This window comes from Arachis stenosperma, chromosome 3 (assembly GCF_014773155.1).
Source record: "Arachis stenosperma cultivar V10309 chromosome 3, arast.V10309.gnm1.PFL2, whole genome shotgun sequence".
Taxonomy (NCBI): Eukaryota; Viridiplantae; Streptophyta; class Magnoliopsida; order Fabales; family Fabaceae; genus Arachis; species Arachis stenosperma.
Genome location: NC_080379.1, coordinates 129,067,226 through 129,088,989, shown reverse-complemented (window position 1 = coordinate 129,088,989; position 21,764 = coordinate 129,067,226). Strand labels below are relative to the sequence as shown.

General features: G+C 38.3%; 1 non-coding gene across 1 annotated transcript; it reads right to left on the bottom strand.

The window, feature by feature from the left end:
- Positions 1-20,083: 20,083 nt before the first annotated feature.
- On the bottom strand, positions 20,084-20,191 carry LOC130972761 (small nucleolar RNA R71). Its single transcript, XR_009083924.1, has one exon. It is a non-coding gene; the product is annotated as a small nucleolar RNA R71 (small nucleolar RNA).
- Positions 20,192-21,764: the final 1,573 nt, after the last annotated feature.

Genomic DNA, 21,764 nt, shown 5'->3' with positions numbered 1-21,764 from the left:
AATTTTATTTAGTTTTGTTTATTTTTGAGTTTTATTTTATTTTATTGAACCTAGAATTATTCATAACATCTGCATCAGCATCTGCATACTGCATTCTGCATTTTGAATAAAAAAACTTACGCGTCACAAGTGCATTAGGAAGAAAAGAAAAGTGAACAGAAAGTTACGCGAAAGCGTGGCTGGAGGCGTGCCTCAGGAACAAATATGCCCACGCGCTCGCGTCGTTTGCGAAATAGCCTCCCCACGCGTCCGCGTCACCCACTCGAACGCGTGGCCCTGTAAAATCGATGTAAATGGGTGCATGACAGAGAGTTATGATGGAGTAGGGCTGGACTCGTGCTAGAAGCGTGCCTCACGCGTCCGCATCGTTTTTCAAAAATGGACATTCACGCGATCGTGTCACCCACGCACACGCGTCAACCAGATTTTCGGCAAAATGAGTTTGAAACAGAGAGTTGCGCGAATGCGAGGCTGCACTCGCGCCAATCGCACAAATCAGGCCACGCGATCGCGTGACCCACGCGTCCGCTTCACCTGACCTTATCGCACACCACGCGACCGCGTCACTCACGCATCCGCGTCGCCTGCACCGCACAACTTATCCAGATCAGCGCCAATTTCTTATCTTTTCTTTTCTAATCCTAATTTCTTCTATATTTTCTTCTTTCTTCTTTCTTTCTTACTTTATCTCTTTAACTTCTCACCCCTCTTCACTTCAATTCTATTTTACGTAATTTATTTGCATATTTCACTCATTGCATTTTAATTTTGTGCATATTTTTCTTTTCTTTTCTAAATTTATTACTTTTCCATTGGTGTTAAATTTTCTTTTTCAACTGTTGTATCTTTTCTGGTATTCTTTTGGTGCTTCAGGACTTGTTTTATTCTGATTGGGTATCATTATTGATAAGTCAATGCTAATCTTTTCTGGTACTTGCATTCCATTTGTATTGCTATACATTTACACTGTCTTTCATTACCCACACTCCTCCTCTTTGTTGCAAATTTTGCACCACTGGTATGCCAGGTGCTTCTATTGTTTTCTCACTTGCAAATTGTAGCTACCATGTAATTGAGATCCTCATTATTTGTCATTAACCCACCCAGACTTTATTTATTTTCTTATCTTTATTTCTGGGTTACTTTTTCTTCTTTTTCCTCATCTTTCAGGCTGGTCACCGAGAAAGGGAAAAAGAAACTTCTATATGGGCAACAGACAAGTCTATCTGCACAATCTCTAGAGAAAGGCATCAGTTGTAGCAGCCCGTCCACCTGCACATCTCAGCATGCACCGAGGTCGGTGCAATCTTTAAGTGTGGAGAGGTCGATACTGATCTCCATGGGTTAGTTATTTTCTTCTCAATACCAATGTTTTATTTTATTTAGTACATTGTTGCATTTGCATGTTGCATTGCATGTTTGTTTGATTTTATGCATTTAGCTACTGCTTGGTTAAAGTAGTGAGTTTCTTTTTAAGACCCTATTTTTGAAAAAAAAATCACTAATTTAAATAAAAAATTTTGTGTTAAATTTGTTTGAATTTGTATTTGAAACATGGTTTTTGAGCCAAAGAACAAACAACCCGTGAGATTTTGAGCTTATTTATATGGTTACATTATTTAATCATAATATTTTATTCTTGTGTGTTTTTCTTCTCTATGATTGTAATCTTTACTTTGTTCCGTTCTATATGTCCAATGTTTAGTATATTTACATGCTTGCATATGATTGAGGCCATTACTTATTTTTACTCACTTATCCTAAATAAGCCTACCCTTTTAAGTCACTCTTGTCAGCCACTTTGAGCCTATTAATCCCCATTTGTTCTATATTTTACCACATCACTAGCCTTAAGCAGAAAAACAAGTAAATACCCCAAATGGAATCTTTGGTTAGCTTAAGTTAGAGATTGTGTGCTAATTAAGTGTGGGGAAAACTGTGAGAACATAGGTCAATAAGGGAATGTATCATGTTTCTAATTTTGAATATTGGGAATTTGAGAACCTACTCATGTAAAACCAGAAAAATTAAAAGTCTATGTGCATTGATAAGTTATGTTTATTTTTTCAGATTTAAAAAAAAAGAAAAAAATCCAAAAAAAATTCAATAAATAAGTAAATAAATAAAGAAACAAAATTACCCCAATAATAAGTTAAGTTAAGAAAAAGATCAATGCACATGTGATAAAAGTAAAGAAATATCAAGAATTTGGTACATGAGTATGTGATACAAAAGTGGGAATTATGGGTAGCTATGTATGATTTTAGAATTACATAGAATGTGTGTGTATGTTAGGTGAAAGCTTAGGTTAGGCAAAGATTCATATTTTTAGCTCACTTGGCCATACATGTATCCTTACCTTTACCTCAGCCCCATTACAACCCTGAAAAGACTTCATGATGTTTGCATGAGTATACTAAATATTTGTTGATTGGTTAGATGTAGAACAAAGTTTAGAAAACATGACTAGGGAAGAGCAGAGCGATTGACCCGAGACACTTAAGAGTTAGAGTGATATACACTACCAGTGAGGGTTCAGTGCTTGATTCTATGTTCCCTACTTTCATGAGCTATCTTCTTACAAGTTTACTTGTCTCTTATTATGTGATTTAAATTAGTGGAATCTGATTTATATTTGTCTTGAAGAATTAATTTACTTTTAACCAAGTAGGTAGAAGCATTTCACATTTAGTTGCATTCATATAGATAGGTTGCATTTCATACATTCTACCATTCCCCTTCACTCTTTTAGTTCTCTTGAGATTAGCATGAGGACATGCTAATGTTTAAGTGTGGGGAGGTTGATAAACCACTATTTTATGGTTCATATTGTGCTAAATTGAGTGATTTTTCATCTATTATTCTCATGCTTATTCATAGAAATCGCATGTTTTACGTTTTTCTTCCTGATTTTGTGCTATGATTGAAAACATGCTTCTTTGGCCTTATATTTGCTAATATTAATCCCATCTTATTACCATTCGATGCCGTGATATGTGTGTTAAGCGATTTCAGAGATTACAGGGCAGGAATGGCTTAGAGGATGGAAAGGAAGCATGCAAAAGTGGAAGGAATACAAGAAACTGAAGGAATTGCTAAGCTGTCCAGCCTGACCTCTTCACACTCAAACGATCATAACTTGAGCTATAGAAGTCCAAATGATGCGGTTCCAGTTGCGTTAGAAAGCTAACATCTAGGGCTTCGATTTGATATATAATTCGCTATAGTGGCCATACAGCTAGGTGATGCGAAAGCGTGCTTTACGCGGATGCATCGCAGTGACAAAAAACCAGCGTGGCAGATTTCGCAATCAGCGATTTCTGGGCTGTTTTTGACCCAGTTTTCGGCCCAGAAAACACAAATTAGAGGCTATAAAGTGGGAGAATCCATCCATCAATTAAAAATAGACAGAATACAACATTCATAATTCATAATTTTAGATTTAGATGTAGTTTCTAGAGAGAGAGGCGCTCTCCTCTCTCAGGTTTTAGGATTAGGATTTCTCTTAAAGGATTTATGATTTCTTCTTCTCAATTTCCAGGTTCAATGTTCCTTTTATTTATTTTCTCAGTTTGGTTTATGAACTCTTTATGTTTAGATTGATTTTCTTATTTAATATAAAGTTGAGGTATTTCATATTTATTATTTTAATTTAGATTTTTACACTCTTAGCTTTGGTTGAGTAATTAGTAATACTTGAGTTATCAAAATCAGTTGTTGATTGAAATTGGAATTCTTTGCTGATTAATTTGTACTCCAATAACTCTAGTCTTTCCATAGGAGTTGACTAGGACTTGAGGATCAAATTAATTAGTCCGCTTGACTTCCCTTTATTTAGTAAGGGCTAACTAAAGTGGGAGCAGAGTCCATTTCTCATCACACCTGATAAGGATAACTAGGATAGGACTTCAATTTCTTATACCTTTCCAAGAGTTTTATTTGTTATTAATTTAATTTCTTACAATTTACTTTTCTTTTTCAACCTATTTAAAAACCCCAAAAAAAAGATACTTTTTCCATAACCAATAATAAGAACACCTTCCTGCAATTCCTTGAGAAGACGACCCGAGGTTTGAATACTTCGGTTATAAATTTTATTGGGTTTTGTAACTTGTGACAACCAAACTTTTGTACGAAAGGATTCTCTGTTGGTTTAGAAACTATACTTACAACGCGATTATATTCTTGTGAATTTCTTTACCGATAGAAAACCCGTTCGTCACCGCCCTCCACCACTTCTTGCTGTAAGTCCCTCTGCCACCATATTATCCCCTCTAATATCCTCCTCTCTTCCTCTACTTTTACTGCCACAATACTTGGAAGTTCCAGAATCCAGATCTAGTGTTCTGCTATGAGTTTCTGTCGCAATCAATTGGTACAATTCCACTTTCAGAATTGCACTACACTATCTATCTCCCCTTATGCAATAGTTGGTTTCTTGTTATTCTTTATTGGAAGATCTATGGAGTTCTGTAACATCCTAACTTTTAGCACCTCATGATCGCACTAAAAGTCCTGGCATTACCTATCTCTACTCCTTTGATTTCATACTATATTTATTTAATATTGAGCATTCATGAATATAAACCGAATATTTAACTATGAAAACGAAAAGTCTTTTTCTTTTAACCATGTAAACACATCAGTATAATAACATAATATAATACATATATATTGTTATTCATTCCATTCTCAAAATACAAGTCCTCCCCCTCTAGAAACTCAAAATAACAAACGGCGAATGGGTAAAATCTCAACTAAAACAACAACAGAAAAATACAACACATGTATACATAAAGCTTTATAGATCGGTCACGGCTTCGCGCCAAAACTTCCTGAACCTATCACTGAAAAGAAAAATTTGTAGGGGGTGAAAACATTGTCTTCACAGGTTCTCAGCAGGGAAGAAAATACCATCAAAGCAAAGCGATACTTGCAAATAGAATTAATTTCATTATAAAACAGTTTATCCTTGAAATAACTTTTTGGAAAAGCTTTATGAAAAAACTTATTTTGAAAAGTCGTAAAGAAAACTTCTTTAGTTTACAAATCAGTAAAGTGAATAGTTTAAAGAAACGAAACTACCAACAACATGCCTAAGGGCTTCCTATCCAACATACATCGCTTACTCATATTCAACTAATACCTAAATTAGAGTAATGACAGTGCCTAGTCCATCCTGCCTCAACCTCCATCACCACATATCAGAAACAACCCTCAGCGTCACCGTCGCCATCATGAAGAATCACTCAGTTGTCAAACACAGACAAAACAATGTAAAACATACTCAAATAAAGAGTACAAATAGAACAATTAGATCAAATAACAGATAGATACAATTACTCAATTAGAAAAACTAAGAATAAGATTCATACCCAAACAATACACACAAATGCAAATGATGCATGCCTATTGGTGGACGAAATTGTGATCACATCAATGTAGTACTCTTTGTTATTGTATGGAATCATTATTATGGCTCTTTGCTATGTGTGGACACAACTCCGTTCAACTTAACCAGCAAGTGTACTGGGTCATCCAAGTAATACCTTACATGAGTAAGGGTCGATCCCACAGAGATTATTGGTATGAAGCAAGCTATGGTCACTTTGTAAATCTCAGTTAGGTAGATTAAATGGTTTATGATGAGTTCGAAAATTAATAATAAACAGAAAATAAAATAGGATAAAAGTGCTTATGTAAATCAATAGTGGGAATTTCAGATAGGCGTATGGAGATGCTGTGCTCCTCTTGTATTTCTACTTTCCAATTACATTCCTCCAATCCTTCCTACTCCTTTCTATGGCAAGCTGTATATAGGGCATCACCATCTTCAATGGCTACTTTTCATCCTCTCGGGAAAATGGTCCTATGCGCTGTCACTGCATGGCTAATCGTTTGGAGGCATCACCCTTGCCGATGGCTACATCCCATCCTCTCAGTGAAAATGGTCCAAATGCTCTTTCATAGCACGGCTAATCATCTGTCGGTTCTCAATCAGGTTGGAATTGAATCCCTTGATTCTTTTGCGTCTGTCACTAACGCCCAGCCTTCAGGAGTTTGAAGCTCGTCACAGTCATTCAATACCGGAATCCTACTCGGAATACCACAGACAAGGTTAGATTTTCCGGATTCCCGGGATCCTACTCGGAATACCACAGACAAGGTTAGACTTTCTGGATCCCCATGAATGCCGCCATCTATCTAGCTTATACCACGAAGATTCTGTTGGGGAATCTAAGAGATATGCGCCCGGCCTAAAGTAGAACGGAAGTGGTTGTCAATCACGCGCGTTCATAGTTGAGAATGATGATGAGTGTCACGGATCATCACATTCATCAAGTTGAAGTGCAACGTATATCTTGGAATAAGAATAAAAGAGAATTAAATATAAAGTAATGGTAATTGTATTGAAACTTGAGGTACAGCAGAGCTCCACACCCTTAATCTATGGTGTGCAGAAACTCCACCATTGAAAATACATAAGTGAAAGGTTCAGGCATGGCCGAATGGCCAGCCCCCTAAAACGTGATTAATAGCCTCTTAAGATGAAGAATAAAATAAAGCTAAGACCAAAGATGAAACGTGGTCAAAAGACCGAATTGTCAAAAGACGTCTAATACAATAGTTAAATGTCTTATATATACTAAACTAGCTACTAGGGTTTACATGAGTAGGTAATTGATGCATAAATCCACTTCCGGGGCCCACTTGGTGTATGCTTGGGCTGAGCTTGATCTATCCACGAGCTGAGGCTTTTATTGGAGTTGAACGCCGAGTTATAGCGTGTTTCTGGCGTTCAACTCCGGGTTATGACATGTTTCTGGCGTTTAACTCTAGACAGCAGCATGTACTTGGCATTGAGCGCCACTTTACGTCGTCAATTCCCGAATAAAGTATGGACTATTATATATTGATGGAAAGCTCTGAATGTCTACTTTCCAACGCCATTGAAAGCGCGACATTTGGGGTTCTGTAGCTCCAGAAAATCCATTTCGAGTGCAGGGAGGTCAGATTCCAATAGCATCAGCAGTCCTTTGTCAGCCTCCTATCAGAGTTTTGCTCAAGTCCCTCAATTTCAGCCAAAAATTACCTGAAAGAACAGAAAAACACACAAACTCATAGTAAAGTCCAGAAATGTGAATTTAACATAAAAACTAATGAAAACATCCCTAAAAGTAGCTTGAACTTACTAAAAACTACCTAAAAACAATGCCAAAAAGCGTATAAATTATCCGCTCATCACAACACCAAACTTAAATTGTTGCTTGTCCCCAAGCAATTGAAAATCAATTAGGATAAAAAGAAGAGAATATACTATAAATTCCAAAATATCAATGAATATTAATTCTAATTAGATGAGCGGAACTTGTAGCTTTTTGCTTCTGAATAGTTTTGGCATCTCACTTTTTTCCTTTGAAGTTTAGAATGATTGGCATCTCTAGGAACTTAGAATTTTGGATAGTGTTATTGACTTTCCTAGTTAATCATGTTGATTCTTGAACACAGCTACTTATGAGTCTTGGCCGTGGACATAAGCATTTTGTTTTCCAGTATTACCACCGGATACATAAATGCCACAGACACATGACTGGGTGAACCTTTTCAGATTGTGACTCAGCTTTGCTAGAGTCCCCAGTTAGAGGTGTCCAGAGCTCTTAATCACACTCTTTTGCTTTGGATCCTTTTTACCCTTGCCTTTTGATTTTAAGGGCTATTGGCTTTTTCTGCTTGCTTTTTCTTTTTCTTTCTATATATTTTTCGCCACCTCTTTTTTTTTTCGCAAGCTTTTGTTTTTTCACTGCTTTTTCTTGCTTCAAGAATCAATTCCATGATTTTTCAGATCATCAATAACATTTCTCTTTATTCATTATTCTTTCAAGAGCCAACAGTTTTAACATTCATAAACAACAAAATAAAAAATATGCACTGTTCAAGCATTCATTCAGAAAACAAAAAGTATTGTCACCACATCAATATAATTAAACTAAATTCAAGGATAAATTCGAAATTCATGTACTTCTTGTTCTTTTGAATTAAAGCATATTTCATTTAAGAGAGGTGAAGGATTAATGGATTTTATTCATAGCTTTAAGACATGGTTACTACATACTAATGATCATGAAGTAGAGACACAAAATATAGATAAACATAACATAGAAACCGAAAAACAGAAAGAAATAAGAACAAAGAATGAATCCACCTTAGTGGCGTCTTCTTCTTGAAGGACCAACAATGTCCTTAAGCTCTTCTATGTCCCTTCCTTGCCTTTGTTGCTCCTCCCTCATTGCTCTTTGGTCTTCTCTTATTTCATGGAGAATGATGGAGTGCTCATGATGTTCCACCCTTAATTGTTCCACATTGTGGCTCAAATCTTCTAAGGAAGTGTTGAGTTGTTCCCAATAGTTGTTGGGAGGAAAGTGCATCCCTTGAGGCATCTCAGGGATTTCTTGATGATGAGCTTCCTCATGCATCTCTTGAGAACCGTGGAGGGTCTCTCTTGCTTGCTCCATCTTCTTCTTGGTGATGGGCTTATCCTCTTCAATGGAGATGTCTCTTTCTATGATAACTCCAGCTGAGTAACATAGATGGCAAATAAGGTGAGGAAAAGCTAGCCTTGCCATGGTGGAGGGCTTTTCGGCTATTTTGTAGAATTCATTGGAGATGACTTCATGAACTTCTACTTCCTCTCCAATCATGATGCTATGAATTATGATGGCCCGATCTACAGTAACTTCAGATCGGTTGCTAGTGGGAATGATGGAGCGTTGAATGAACTCCAACCATCCTCTAGCCACAGGCTTGAGGTCCAGTCTTCTTAGTTGGACTGGCTTGCCTTTGGAGTCTCTCTTCCATTGAGCTCCTTCCACACATATGTCCATAAGGACTTGGTCCAACCTTTGATTAAAGTTGACCCTTCTAGTGTAGGGGCGTACATCTTCTTGCATCATGGGCAAGTGGAACGCCAATCTCACATTCTACGGACTAAAATCTAAGTATTTACCCTGAACCATTGTGAGATAATTCTTTGGACTCGGGTTCATACTTTGATCTTGGTTCCTAGTGATCCATGCATTGGCATAGAACTCTTGAACCATTAAGATTCCAACTTGTTGCATGGGGTTGGTTAGGACTTCCCAACCTCTTCTTCGGATCTCATGTCGGATTTCCGGATATTCATTTTTCTTGAGCTTGAAAGGGACATCAGGGATCACCTTCTTCTTTGCCACAACATCATAGAAGTGGTCTTGATGGCTTTTGGAGATGAATCTTTCCATCTCCCATGACTCGGAGGTGGAAGCTTTTGTCTTCCCTTTTCCTTTTCTAGAGGATTCTCCGGCCTTAGGTGCCATTGATGGTAATGGAAAAACAAAAAGCTTATGCTTTTACCACACTAAACTTAAAATAATGCTCGCCTTCGAGCAAGAGAAGAAAGAAGAGAAGAGGAAGAAGAAGAAAATATTGAGGAGAAGGGGGAGGGTGGGTTTCGGCCAAGGTATAGAAGAGGGTGTTGTGTTGTGTGAAAATGAAGTGGAATGGAGGGGTTTATATAGGGAAAGGGGAGAGGGTAGGTTCGGCCAATTTAGGGTGGGTTTGGGTGGGAAAGTGTTTTTGAATTTTGAAGGTGGGTGGGGTTTATGGGGAAGAGTGGATGGATGTGAGTGGTGAATAGGTGATGGGGAAGAGAGATTGAGGTGATTGGTGAAGGGTTTTGGGAAGTGTGATATGGGGGAGAGTGTAAATAGGATTAGGAGGTAAGGTGAGAATATGTTAGGTGGGGATTCTGTGGGGTCCACAGATCTTGAGGTGTCAAGGAATTCCATCCCTGCACCAAATAGGCATGTAAAATGCCTTTGCATACCATTCTGGCATTTAAACGCCGAGGTGATGCACGTTCTGGGCGTTCAACGCCCATGTAAAGCATGTTCTGGGCGTTCATCGCCCATGTAAAGCATGTTCTGGCCGTTCAACACCCATATGTAGCATGTTTCTGGCGTTGAACGCCAGTTTCATGCTTGTTACTGGCGTTCAGCGCCGGCTTTTCTTAAGGCACATTCCTGGCGTTCAAATGCCAGAATGTTGCTTGTTTCTGGCGTTCAGCGCCAGATTCATGCTCTGTTCTGGCGTTGAACGCCAGCCAGATGCTCCTTACTGGCGTTGAACGCCAGTCTGTCCTTCCTCCAGGGTGTGATTTTTCTTCTGCTGTTTTTGATTCTGTTTTTAATTTTTATATTTTTTTCGTGACTCCACATGATCATGTACCTAATAAAACACAAAATAACAATAAAATAAAATAAAATAAGAATTAGATAAATAAAATTGGGTTGCCTCCCAACAAGCGCTCTTTTAATGTCATTAGCTTGACAGTGGGCTCTCATGGAGCCTCACAGGTGATCAGGTCAATGTTGTATAGTCCCAACACCAAACTTAGAGTTTGGATATGGGGTCTTAACACCAAACTTAGAGTTTGGTTGTGGCCTCCCAACACCAAACTTAGAGTTTGACTATGGGGGCTCTTCTTGACTCTGAACTGAGAGAAGCTCTTCATGCTTACTCTCTTTTGTCACAGAGGGATGACCATGTGCCTTAAACACAAGGTAGTACCCATTCAATTGAAGGACTAATTCACCTCTGTTGACATCTATCACAGCTCCTGCTGTAGCTAGGAAAGGTCTTCCAAGGATGATACATTCATCCTCTTCCTTCCTAGTGTCTAAGATTATGAAATCAGCAGGGATGTAAAGGCCTTCAACCTTTACTAACACGTCCTCTACTATTCCATAAGCTTGTCTCAATGATTTGTCTGCCAATTGTAATAAGAACAAGGCAGGTTGTACCTCAATGATCCCCAGCTTCTCCATTACAGAGAGTGGCATAAGATTTATCCCTGACCCTAGATCACATAGAGCTTTTTCAAAGGTCATGGGGCCTATGGTACAAGGTATTAAGAACTTGCTAGGATCTTGTCTCTTTTGAGGTAAAATTTTCTGAATCCAGGTGTCTAGTTCACCAATGAGCAAGGGAGGTTCACTTTCCCCAGTCTCATTACCAAACAACTTGGCATTCAGCTTCATGATAGCTTCTAAATATTGTGCAACTTGCTCTCCAGTCACATCTTCATCCTCTTCAGAGGAAGAATAGTCTTCAGAGCTCATGAATGGCAGAAGGAGATTTAATGGAATCTCTATGGTCTCTATATGAGCCTCAGATTCTTTTGGATCCTTAATAGGAAACTCCTTCTTGCTTGAGGGACGTCCCAGGAGGTCTTCCTCACTAGGATTTTCGTCCTTCTCCTCCCTTGTGCATTCGGCCATGTTGATTACATCAATGGCCTTGCACTCTCCTTTTGGATTCTCTTCTGTATTGCTTGGGAGAATACTGGGAGGAGTTTCAATGACTTTCTTACTCAGCTGGTCCACTTGTGCCTCCAGATTTCTGATGGAGGATCTTGTTTCACTCATGAAACTGAAAGTGGCTTTTGACAGATCAGAGACTAGATTGGCTAAATTGGAAGTGCTTTGTTCAGAATTCTCTGTCTGTTGCTGAGAAGATGATGGAAAAGGCTTGCTATTGCTCAGCCTATTGCGTCCACCATTGTTAAAGCCGTGTTGAGGCTTTTGTTGATCCTTCCATGAGAAATTTGGATGATTTCTCCATGATGAATTATAGGTGTTTCCATAAGGTTCACCCATGTAATTGACCTCTGCCATTGCAGGGTTCTCAGGATCATAAGCTTCTTTAGAAGCTGCCTCTTTAGTACTGTTGGATGCATTTTGCATCCATTCAGACTTTGAAAGATCATGTTGACTTGCTGAGTCAACACTTTGTTCTGAGCCAATATGGCATTCAGAGCATCAATCTCAAGAACTCCTTTCTTCTGAGGTATCCCATTATTCACGGAATTCCTCTCAGAAGTGTACATAAATTGGTTATTTGCAACCATGTCAATGAGTTCTTGAGCTTCTGCAGGTGTTTTCTTTAGGTGAATTGATCCACCTGTAGAATGGTCCAATGATATTTTCGAAAATTCAGATAGGCCATAATAGAATATATCTAATATGGTCCATTCTGAAAACATGTCAGATGGACATCTTTTGGTCAGCTGCTTGTATCTTTCCCAAGCTTCATAGAGGGTGATGAGCGGATAATTTATACGCTTTTTGGCATTGTTTTTAGGTAGTTTTTAGTAAGTTCAAGCTACTTTTAGGGATGTTTTCATTAGTTTTTATGTTAAATTCACATTTCTGGACTTTACTATGAGTTTGTGTGTTTTTCTGTGATTTCAGGTAATTTCTGGCTGAAATTGAGGGACTTGAGCAAAACTCTGAAAAAGGCTGACAAAAGGACTGCTGATGCTGTTGGAATCTGACCTCCCTGCACTCGAAATGGATTTTCTGGAGCTACAGAATTCCAAATGGCGCGCTCTCAACGGCGTTGGAAAGTAGACATCCAGAGCTTTCCAGCAATATATGATAGTCCATACTTTATTCGGAAATTGACGACGTAACTTGGCGTTGAACGCCAAGTACATGCTGCTGTCTGGAGTTAAACGCCAGAAAAACGTCATGATCCGGAGTTGAACGCCCAAAACACGTCATAACTCGGAGTTCAACTCCAAGAGAAGCCTCAGCTCGTGGATTGATCAAGCTCAGCCCAAACATACACCAAGTGGGCCCCGGAAGTGGATTTATGCATCAATTACTTACTCATGTAAACCCTAGTAGCTAGTTTATTATAAATAGGATGATTTACTAATGTATTAGACATCTTTGGTCTCAGTTTTGTTTTATTCTTCATCCTAAGAGGCTATTGATCTCGTTTTGGGGGCTGGCCATTCGGCCATGCCTGAACCTTTTACTTATGTATTTTCAACGGTGGAGTTTCTGCACACCATAGATTAAGGGTGTGGAGCTCTACTGTACCTCAAGTATTAATGCAATTCTATTTTCTTTTATTCAATTCTCTCTTATTCTTATTCCAATATATTCATTCGTACCCAAGAACATGATGAATGTGATGATTATGTGACGCTCATCATCATTCTCACCTATGAACGCGCGTGATTGATAACCACTTCCGTTCTACATGCAACAGAGCTTGAATGTGTATCTCTTAGATTCCCCAACAGAATCTTCGTGGTATAAGCTAGATAGATGGCGGCATTTATGAGGATCCGGAAAGTCTCACCTTGTCTGTGGTATTCCGAGTAGGATCCTGGGAATCCGGAAAGTATAACCTTGTCTGTGGTATTCCGAGTAGGATTCCGGTAATGAATGACTGTGATGTGCTTCAGACTCGCAAGTGCTGGGCGTTAGTGACAGACGCAAAAGAATCAAGGGATTCTATTCCAGTAGGAGCGGGAACCAACCAGTGATTAGCCGTGCTGTGACAGAGCGCGTGAGCGTAGTTTTCACTGCGAGCATGGGATGTAGCCTTCAGCCAGTGTGATGCCTCCAGACGATTAGCCATGCGAGTGACAGCGCAGAGGACCATTTTCCAGAGAGGATAGAAAGTAGCCATCGTCGAACGGTGAACCCCTATACACAGCTTGCCATGGAAAGGAGTAAGAAGGATTGAGTTGAAGCAATAGGAAAGTAGGCGTTCTTGAGCCATACAGTATCTCCATTCGCTTATCTGAAATTCCCACCAATGAATCTGCATAAGTATCCCTTTTATTATTTCTATTTTATTATTAATTTTCGAAACCATAAACCAATTTAATCTGCCTAACTGAGATTTACAAGGTGACCATAGCTTGCTTCATACCAACAATCTCTGTGGGATCGACCCTTACTCGCGTAAGGTTTATTACTTGGACGACCCAGTACACTTGCTGGTTAGTTGAACGAAGTTGTGAATTCAACCGGTGCCATAATAATGATTACATACAAATACAAAGAATATGGATCACAATTTCGTCCACCAAGTTTTTGGCGCCGTTGCCGGGGATTGTTCGAGTATGGAGAACTGACGGTTCATCTTGTTGCTCAGATTAGGTAATTTTCTTTTCAAAAATCTTTTTCAAAATTTTTTCTTTTATTTTTTGTTTTTCCTAACATTATTTTCGAAAAAATTGATAAAAATACAAAAAAATTAGAAAATCATAAAAATCAAAAATATTTTGTGTTCTTGTTTGAGTCTTGAGTCAATTTTTAAGTTTGGTGTCAATTGCATGCTTTAAAAATTTTTCTTGCATTTTTCGAAAATGTAATGCATTCATAGTGTTCTTCATGATCTTCAAGTTGTTCTTGATAAGTCCTCTTGTTTGATCTTGATGTTTTCTTGTTTTGTGTTGTATGTTGTTTTTCATATGCATTTTTTGTTTATTAGAATCCATGCATTAAAAATTTCTAAGTTTGGTGTCTTGCATATTTTCTTTGCATCAAAAATTTTTCAAAATTATGTTCTTGATGTTCATCATGATCTTCAAAGTGTTCTTGGTGTTCATCTTGACATTCATAGCATTCTTGCATGCATTCATTGTTTTGATCTAAAAATTTCATGCATTGAGTATTTTTGTTGTTTTTCTCTCTCAAAATTAAAAATTCAAAAAAATCAAAAAAATATCTTTTCCTTATTTCCTTCCAATTTTCGAAATTTTGGGTTGACTTGGTCAAAAATTTTTAAAATTAGTTGTTTCTTACAAGTCAAGTCAAAATTTCAATTTTAAAAATCTTATCTTTTCAAAATCTTTTTCAAAAATCATATCTTTTCCAATTTTTCCTCTTTTTCGAAAATTTCAAAAATCTTTTTCAAAATATTTTCAAAATCTTTTTCTTATCTTTATATCATATTTTCGAAATTACACTAACAATTAATATGATTGGTTCAAAAATTTGAAGTTTGTTACTTTCTTGTTAAGAAAGGTTCAATCTTTAAGTTCTAGAAACTTATCTTGTAGTTTCTTGTTAGTTAAGTCATTTTAAAAATTAGATCTTTTTATCTTTTATTTGATCTTTTTCAAAAATTATATCTTTTTCAAAATTTGATTTCAAAATATCTTATCTAACTTTTTATCTTCCTATCTTTTTCAAATTTGATTTCAAATCTTTTTCAATCAACTAACTAACTTTTTGTTTATCTTTTATCTTTTTCAAAACCACCTAACTACTTTTCCCTCCTCAAATTTTCGAAAATATCTCTCTCTTTTTCAAAAAATTCTTTTTAATTAATTAATTGTTTCATGTTTTAATTTTAATTACATTTTATCTCTAAATTTTCGAAAATTACTAACCATTTTTTCAAAATTATTTTCGAAATCTTCCTCCTCTTTTCTTCTTCTATTTAATTATTTAATTACTAACACTTCTCTCCACCTCTCTTCATCCAAAAATCCGAATCTCCCTCTTCATTCTTCTACCCCTTCTTATTCTACTAACATAAAGGAATCTCTATACTGTGACATAGAGGATTCTTCTTCTTTTCTTGTTTTCTTCTCTTTCATATGAGCAGGAACAAGGATAAAGGCACTCTTGTTGAAATTGATCCAGAACCTGAAAGGACTCTGAAGAGAAAATTAAGAGAAGTTAAATTACAACAATCCAGAAACAACATTTCAGAAATTTTCGAACAAGAGAAGGAAATGGCAGCCGAAAATAATAATAATGCAATGAGAATGCTTGGTGACTTTACAAAGCCAACGTCCAAGTTTGATGGAAGAAGCATCTCCATTCCTGCCATTGGAGCCAATAACTTTGAGCTGAAACCTCAGCTAGTTGCCTTGATGCAACAAAACTGCAAGTTTTATGGACTTCCATCTGAAGATCCTTATCAGTTTTTAACTGAGTTCTTGCAGATCTGTGAGACTGTAAAGACGAATGGAGTTGATCCTGAAGTCTACAGACTCATGCTTTTCCCTTTTGCTGTAAGAGACAGAGCTAGAATATGGTTGGATTCACAACCTAAGGATAGCCTGGACTCCTGGGATAAGCTGGTCACTGCCTTCTTGGATAAATTCTTTCCTCCTCAAAAGCTGAGCAAGCTGAGAGTGGATGTTCAAACCTTCAAACAAAAAGATGGTGAATCCCTCTATGAAGCTTGGGAAAGATACAAGCAGCTGACCAAAAGATGTCCATCTGACATATTTTCAGAATGGACCATTTTAGATATATTCTATTATGGTCTCTCTGAATTTTCGAAAATGTCATTGGACCATTCTGCAGGTGGATCTATTCACCTGAAGAAAACGCCTGAAGAGGCTCAAGAGCTCATTGACATGGTTGCAAACAACCAATTCATGTACACTTCTGAGAGGAATTCCGTGAATAATGGGATACCTCAAAAGAAAGGAGTTCTTGAAATTGATACTCTGAATGTCATATTGGCTCAGAACAAAGTGTTGACTCAACAGGTCAACATGATCTCTCAAAATCTGAATGGATGGCAACATGCATCCAACAGTACTAGAGAGGCAGCTTCTGAAGAAGCTTATGATCCTGAGAACCCTGCCATGGCAGAGGTTAATTACATGGGTGAATCTTATGGAAACACCTATAACTCATCATGGAGAAATCATCCAAATTTCTCATGGAAGGATCAACAAAAGCCTCAACAAGGCTTTAACAATGGTGGACGCAACAGGCTGAACAATAGCAAGCCATATCCATCATCTTCTCAGCAACAGACAGAGAATTCTGAACAAAATACTTCTAATTTAGCCAATGTAGTCTCTGATCTGTCAAAGGCCACTTTCAGTTTCATGAGTGAAACAAGATCCTCCATTAGAAATCTGGAGGCACAAGTGGACCAGCTGAGTAAGAAAGTCATTGAAACTCCTCCCAGTATTCTCCCAAGCAATACAGAAGAAAATCCAAAAGGAGAATGCAAGGCCATTGATATAATCAAAGTGGCCGAATGCACAAGGGAGGAGGAGGACGAAAATCCTAGTGAGGAAGACCTCCTGGGACGTCCCTCAAGCAAGAAGGAGTTTCCTATTAAGGATCCAAAGGAATCTGAGGCTCATACAGAGACCATAGAGATTCTATTAAATCTCCTTCTGCCATTCATGAGCTCTGAAGACTATTCATCCTCTGAAGAGGATGAAGATGTAACTGGAGAGCAAGTGATGAGCGGATAATTTGTACGCTTTTTGGCATTGTTTTTAGTATGTTTCTAGTAAGATTTAGTTAGTTTTTAGTATATTTTTATTAGTTTTTAGTTAAAATTCACTTTTCTAGACTTTACTATGAGTTTGTGTGTTTTTCTGTGATTTCAGGTATTTTCTAGCTGAAATTGAGGGACCTGAGCAAAACTCTGATTCAGAGACTAAAAAGTACTGCAGATGTTGTTGGATTTTGACCTCCCTGTACTCGAAGTGGAGTTTCTGGAGCTACAGAAGCCCAATTGGCACGCTCTCAACGGCGTTGGAAAGTAGACATCCTGGGCTTTCCAGCAATATATGATAGTCCATACTTTGCCCAAGATTTGATGGCCCAAATTGGCGTTCAAAGTCACCCTCAGATTTCCCAGCGTTAAACGCCGGAACTGGCACCAAAATGGGAGTTAAACGCCCAAACTGGCACAAAAGCTGGCATTTAACTCCAAGAAGAGTCTCTACACGAAAATGCTTCAATGCTCAGCCCAAGCACACACCAAGTGGGCCCGGAAGTGGATTTTTATGTCATTTACTCATTCTTAAGCTACTAGTTCTCTATAAATAGGACCTTTTACTATTGTATTTCATCTTTCAATCTTAGAATCTTTTGATCATGTTTTTATGATTGAACCCTCTTTGGGAGACTGGCCTCACGGCTATGCCTAGACCTTGTTCTTATGTATTTTCAACGGTGGAGTTTCTACACACCATAGATTAAGGTGTGGAGCTCTGCTGTACCTCGAGTATTAATGCAATTACTATTGTTCTTCTATTCAATTCCGCTTGTTCTTGTTCCAAGATATCACTTGTTCTTCAACTTGATGAATGTGATGATCCGTGACACTCATCATCATTCTCACCTATGAATGTGTGACTGACAACCACCTCCGTTCTACCTTAGATTAGGTGAATATCTCTTGGATTCCTGATACACGACGCATGGTTGATCGCCTGACAACCGAGCGCTCGCCTGACAAACGAGCCAGCCATTCCGTGAGATCAGAGTCTTCGTGGTATAGGCAAGAACTGATGGCGGCATTCAAGAGAATCCGGAAGGTCTAACCTTGTCTGTGGTATTCTGAGTAGGATTCAATGATTGAATGACTGTGACGTGCTTCAAACTCGCGATTGTGGGGCGTTAGTGACAGACGCAAAAGAATCACTGGATTCTATTCCGACATGATCGAGAACCGACAGCTGGATAGCCGTGCCGTGACAGGGTGCGTTGAACATTTCCACTGAGAGGATGGGAGGTAGCCACTGACAACGGTGAAACCCTTGCATAAGCTTGCCATGGAAAGGAGTAAGAAGGATTGGATGAAGACAGTAGGAAAGCAGAGAGACGGAAGGGACAAAGCATCTTCATACGCTTATCTGAAGCTCTCACCAATGATATACATAAGTATCTCTATCTTTATCTTTATGTTTTATTCATATTTCATCTATAACCATCTGAGTCTACCTGACTAAGATTTACAAGGTGACCATAGCTTGCTTCATACCAACAATCTCCGTGGGATCGACCCTTACTCGCGTAAGGTTTATTACTTGGACGACCCAGTGTACTTGCTGGTTAGTTGTGCGGAGTTGTGATAGAGAGTTGAGATTGCAATGAGCGTACCATGTTGATGGCGCCATTGATGATCACAATTTCGTGCACCAGGTGCCTGGATGGGCGTTTAACGCCCAAAAAGGTAGAGCATTGGGCGTTAAACGCCAGAATGTGCACCATTCTGGGCGTTTAACGCCAGGATGGCACAAGAGGGAAGATTTTGTTTTTAATGCAAATTTTTTTCAAGTTTTCAAAGTTTTTTTTCAAAATCAAATCTTTTTCAAATCAATTCTTTTCAATCAAATGTTTTCAAAATCAATTTCTTTCCTTTTTCAAAGATACTTGCTATCAATTAATGATTTGATTCAACATTTCAAGTATGTTGCCTTTTCTGTTGAGAAAGGTTTAATGTCTGAATCATATCTTTTCTTGTTAGTCAAGTCATTATTTTTTTAAAATCAAATCTTTTTAAATTGTTTTTCAAATCATATCTTTTCAATCATATCTTTTTGAAACCATGACTTTTCAATCATATCTTTTTAATCACATCTTTTTCAAAACAGTTTTTAATCATATCTTTTTTATTTCTAATTTCAAAATCTTTTTCAAAAATTACTTGATCTCTTTCCCACTCTTGATTTTCGAAAATCAATTAAAGTTTTTCAAAATATTTTTAAAATCTTTTTAATTTAATTTTCGAAATTTCTTCCCCTCTTCTTACATCCTTCTATTCATGGAGTACCACTCCTCCTCAATGCACAATTCGAACTTTATCTCACTAAGTTCGAATTCTTCTCCCTCTTCCTTCTATTTTTCTTTTTCTCTAACACCTCAGGGAATCTCTATACTGTGACATAGAGGATTCCATATTTTCTTGTTTTCTTCTCTTTCATATGAGCAGGAACAAAGACAAAGGCATTCTTGTTGAAGCTGACCCTGAACCTGAAAGGACCTTGAAGCGAAAGCTAAGAGAAGCTAAGGCACAAATCTCTATAGAGGACCTAACAGAAACCTTCAAAGAAGAAGAACCCATGGCAGCCGAAAACAACAACAATGCCAACAATGCAAGGAAAGTGCTGGGTGACTTTACTGCACCTACTCCCGACTTCTATGGGAGAAGCATCTCTATCCCTGCCATTGGAGCAAACAACTTTGAGCTTAAGCCTCAATTAGTTTCTCTAATGCAACAGAATTGCAAGTTCCATGGACTTCCATTGGAAGATCCTCATCAATTCTTAGCTGAATTCTTGCAAATCTGTGACACTGTCAAGACTAATGGGGTTGACCCTGAGGTCTACAGACTTATGCTATTCCCTTTTGCTGTAAGAGACAGAGCTAGAATATGGTTGGACTCACAACCTAAAGAAAGCCTGAACTCTTGGAAAAAGCTAGTCAATGCCTTCTTGGCAAAGTTCTTTCCACCTCAAAAATTGAGTAAGCTTAGAGTGGAAGTCCAAACCTTCAGACAGAAGGAAGGTGAATCCCTCTATGAAGCTTGGGAAAGATACAAACAATTAATCAGAAAATGTCCTTCTGACATGCTTTCTGAATGGAGCATCATAGGTATTTTCTATGATGGTCTCTCTGAACTATCCAAGATGTCTGTAGATAGCTCTGCTGGAGGATCTCTTCATCTGAAGAAGACGCCTACAGAAGCTCAAGAGCTCATTGAAATGGTTGCAAATAACCAATTCATGTACACTTCTGAAAGGAATCCTGTGAACAATGGGACAAATCAGAAGAAAGGAGTTCTTGAGATTGATACTCTGAATGCCATATTAGCTCAGAACAAAATATTGACTCAGCAAGTCAATTTGATTTCTCAAAGTCTGTCTGGAATGCAAAATGTACCAAGCAGTACTAAAGATGCTTCATCTGAAGAAGAAGCTTATGATCCTGAGAACCCTTCAATGGAAGAGGTGAATTACATGGGAGAACCCTATGGAAACACCTATAATTCTTCATGGAGAAATCACCCAAATCTCTCATGGAAGGATCAAAAGAGACCTCAACAAGGTTTCAACAACAATAATGGTGGAAGAAACAGGTTTAGCAATAGCAAGCCTTTTCCATCATCTTCTCAGCAACAGACAGAGAATTCTAAGCAGAACCACTCTGACTTAGCAACTATGGTCTCTGATCTAATCAAAACCACTCAAAGTTTCATGACTGAAACAAGGTCCTCCATTAGGAATTTGGAGGCACAAGTGGGACAGCTGAGCAAGAAAATTACTGAACTCCCTCCTAGTACTCTTCCAAGCAATACAGAAGAAAATCCAAAAGGAGAGTGCAAGGCCATCAACATGGCCGAACTTGAAGAGGATGAAGAGGCAGTGAACGCCACTGAGGAAGACCTCAATGGGCATGCACTGGCCTCCACTGAGTTCCCCAATGAGGAATGATGAGCGGATAATTTGTATGCTTTTTGGCATTGTTTTTAGTACGTTTTTGGTAGTTTTAGTTGAGTTCTTAGTATATTTTTATTAGTTTTTAGTTAAAATTCACTTTTCTGGACTTTACTATGAGTTTGTGTGTTTTTCTGTGATTTCAGGTATTTCTGGATGAAATTGAGGGACCTGAGCAAAAATCTGATCCAGAGACTCAAAAGGACTGCAGATGCTGTTGGATTCTGACCTCCCTGCACTCGAAGTGGATTTTCTGGAGCTACAGAAGCCCAATTGGCGCGCTCTCAACGGCGTTGGAAAGTAGACATCCTGGGCTTTCCAGCAATATATAATAGTCCATACTTTGCCCAAGATTTGATGGCCCAAACCGGCGTTCAAAGTCACCTACAGAAATCCGAGCGTTAAACGCCGGAACTGGCACCTAAATGGGAGTTAAACGCCCAAACTGGCACCAAAATGGGAGTTAAACGCCAAGAAGAGTCTCTACACGAAAATACTTCATTACTCAGCCCAAGCACACACCAAGTGGGCCCGGAAGTGGATTTTTATGTCATTTACTACCATGTACTAGTTTTCTATAAGTAGGACCCTTCTACTATTGTATTTCATCTTCGGACATCTAGTTCTTAGATCAGATCTTGGTCTTCTGGTTCCCTCTTTGGGGCCGAAACCAATGATCACTTTTGTTCTTATGTATTTTCAACGGTGGGTT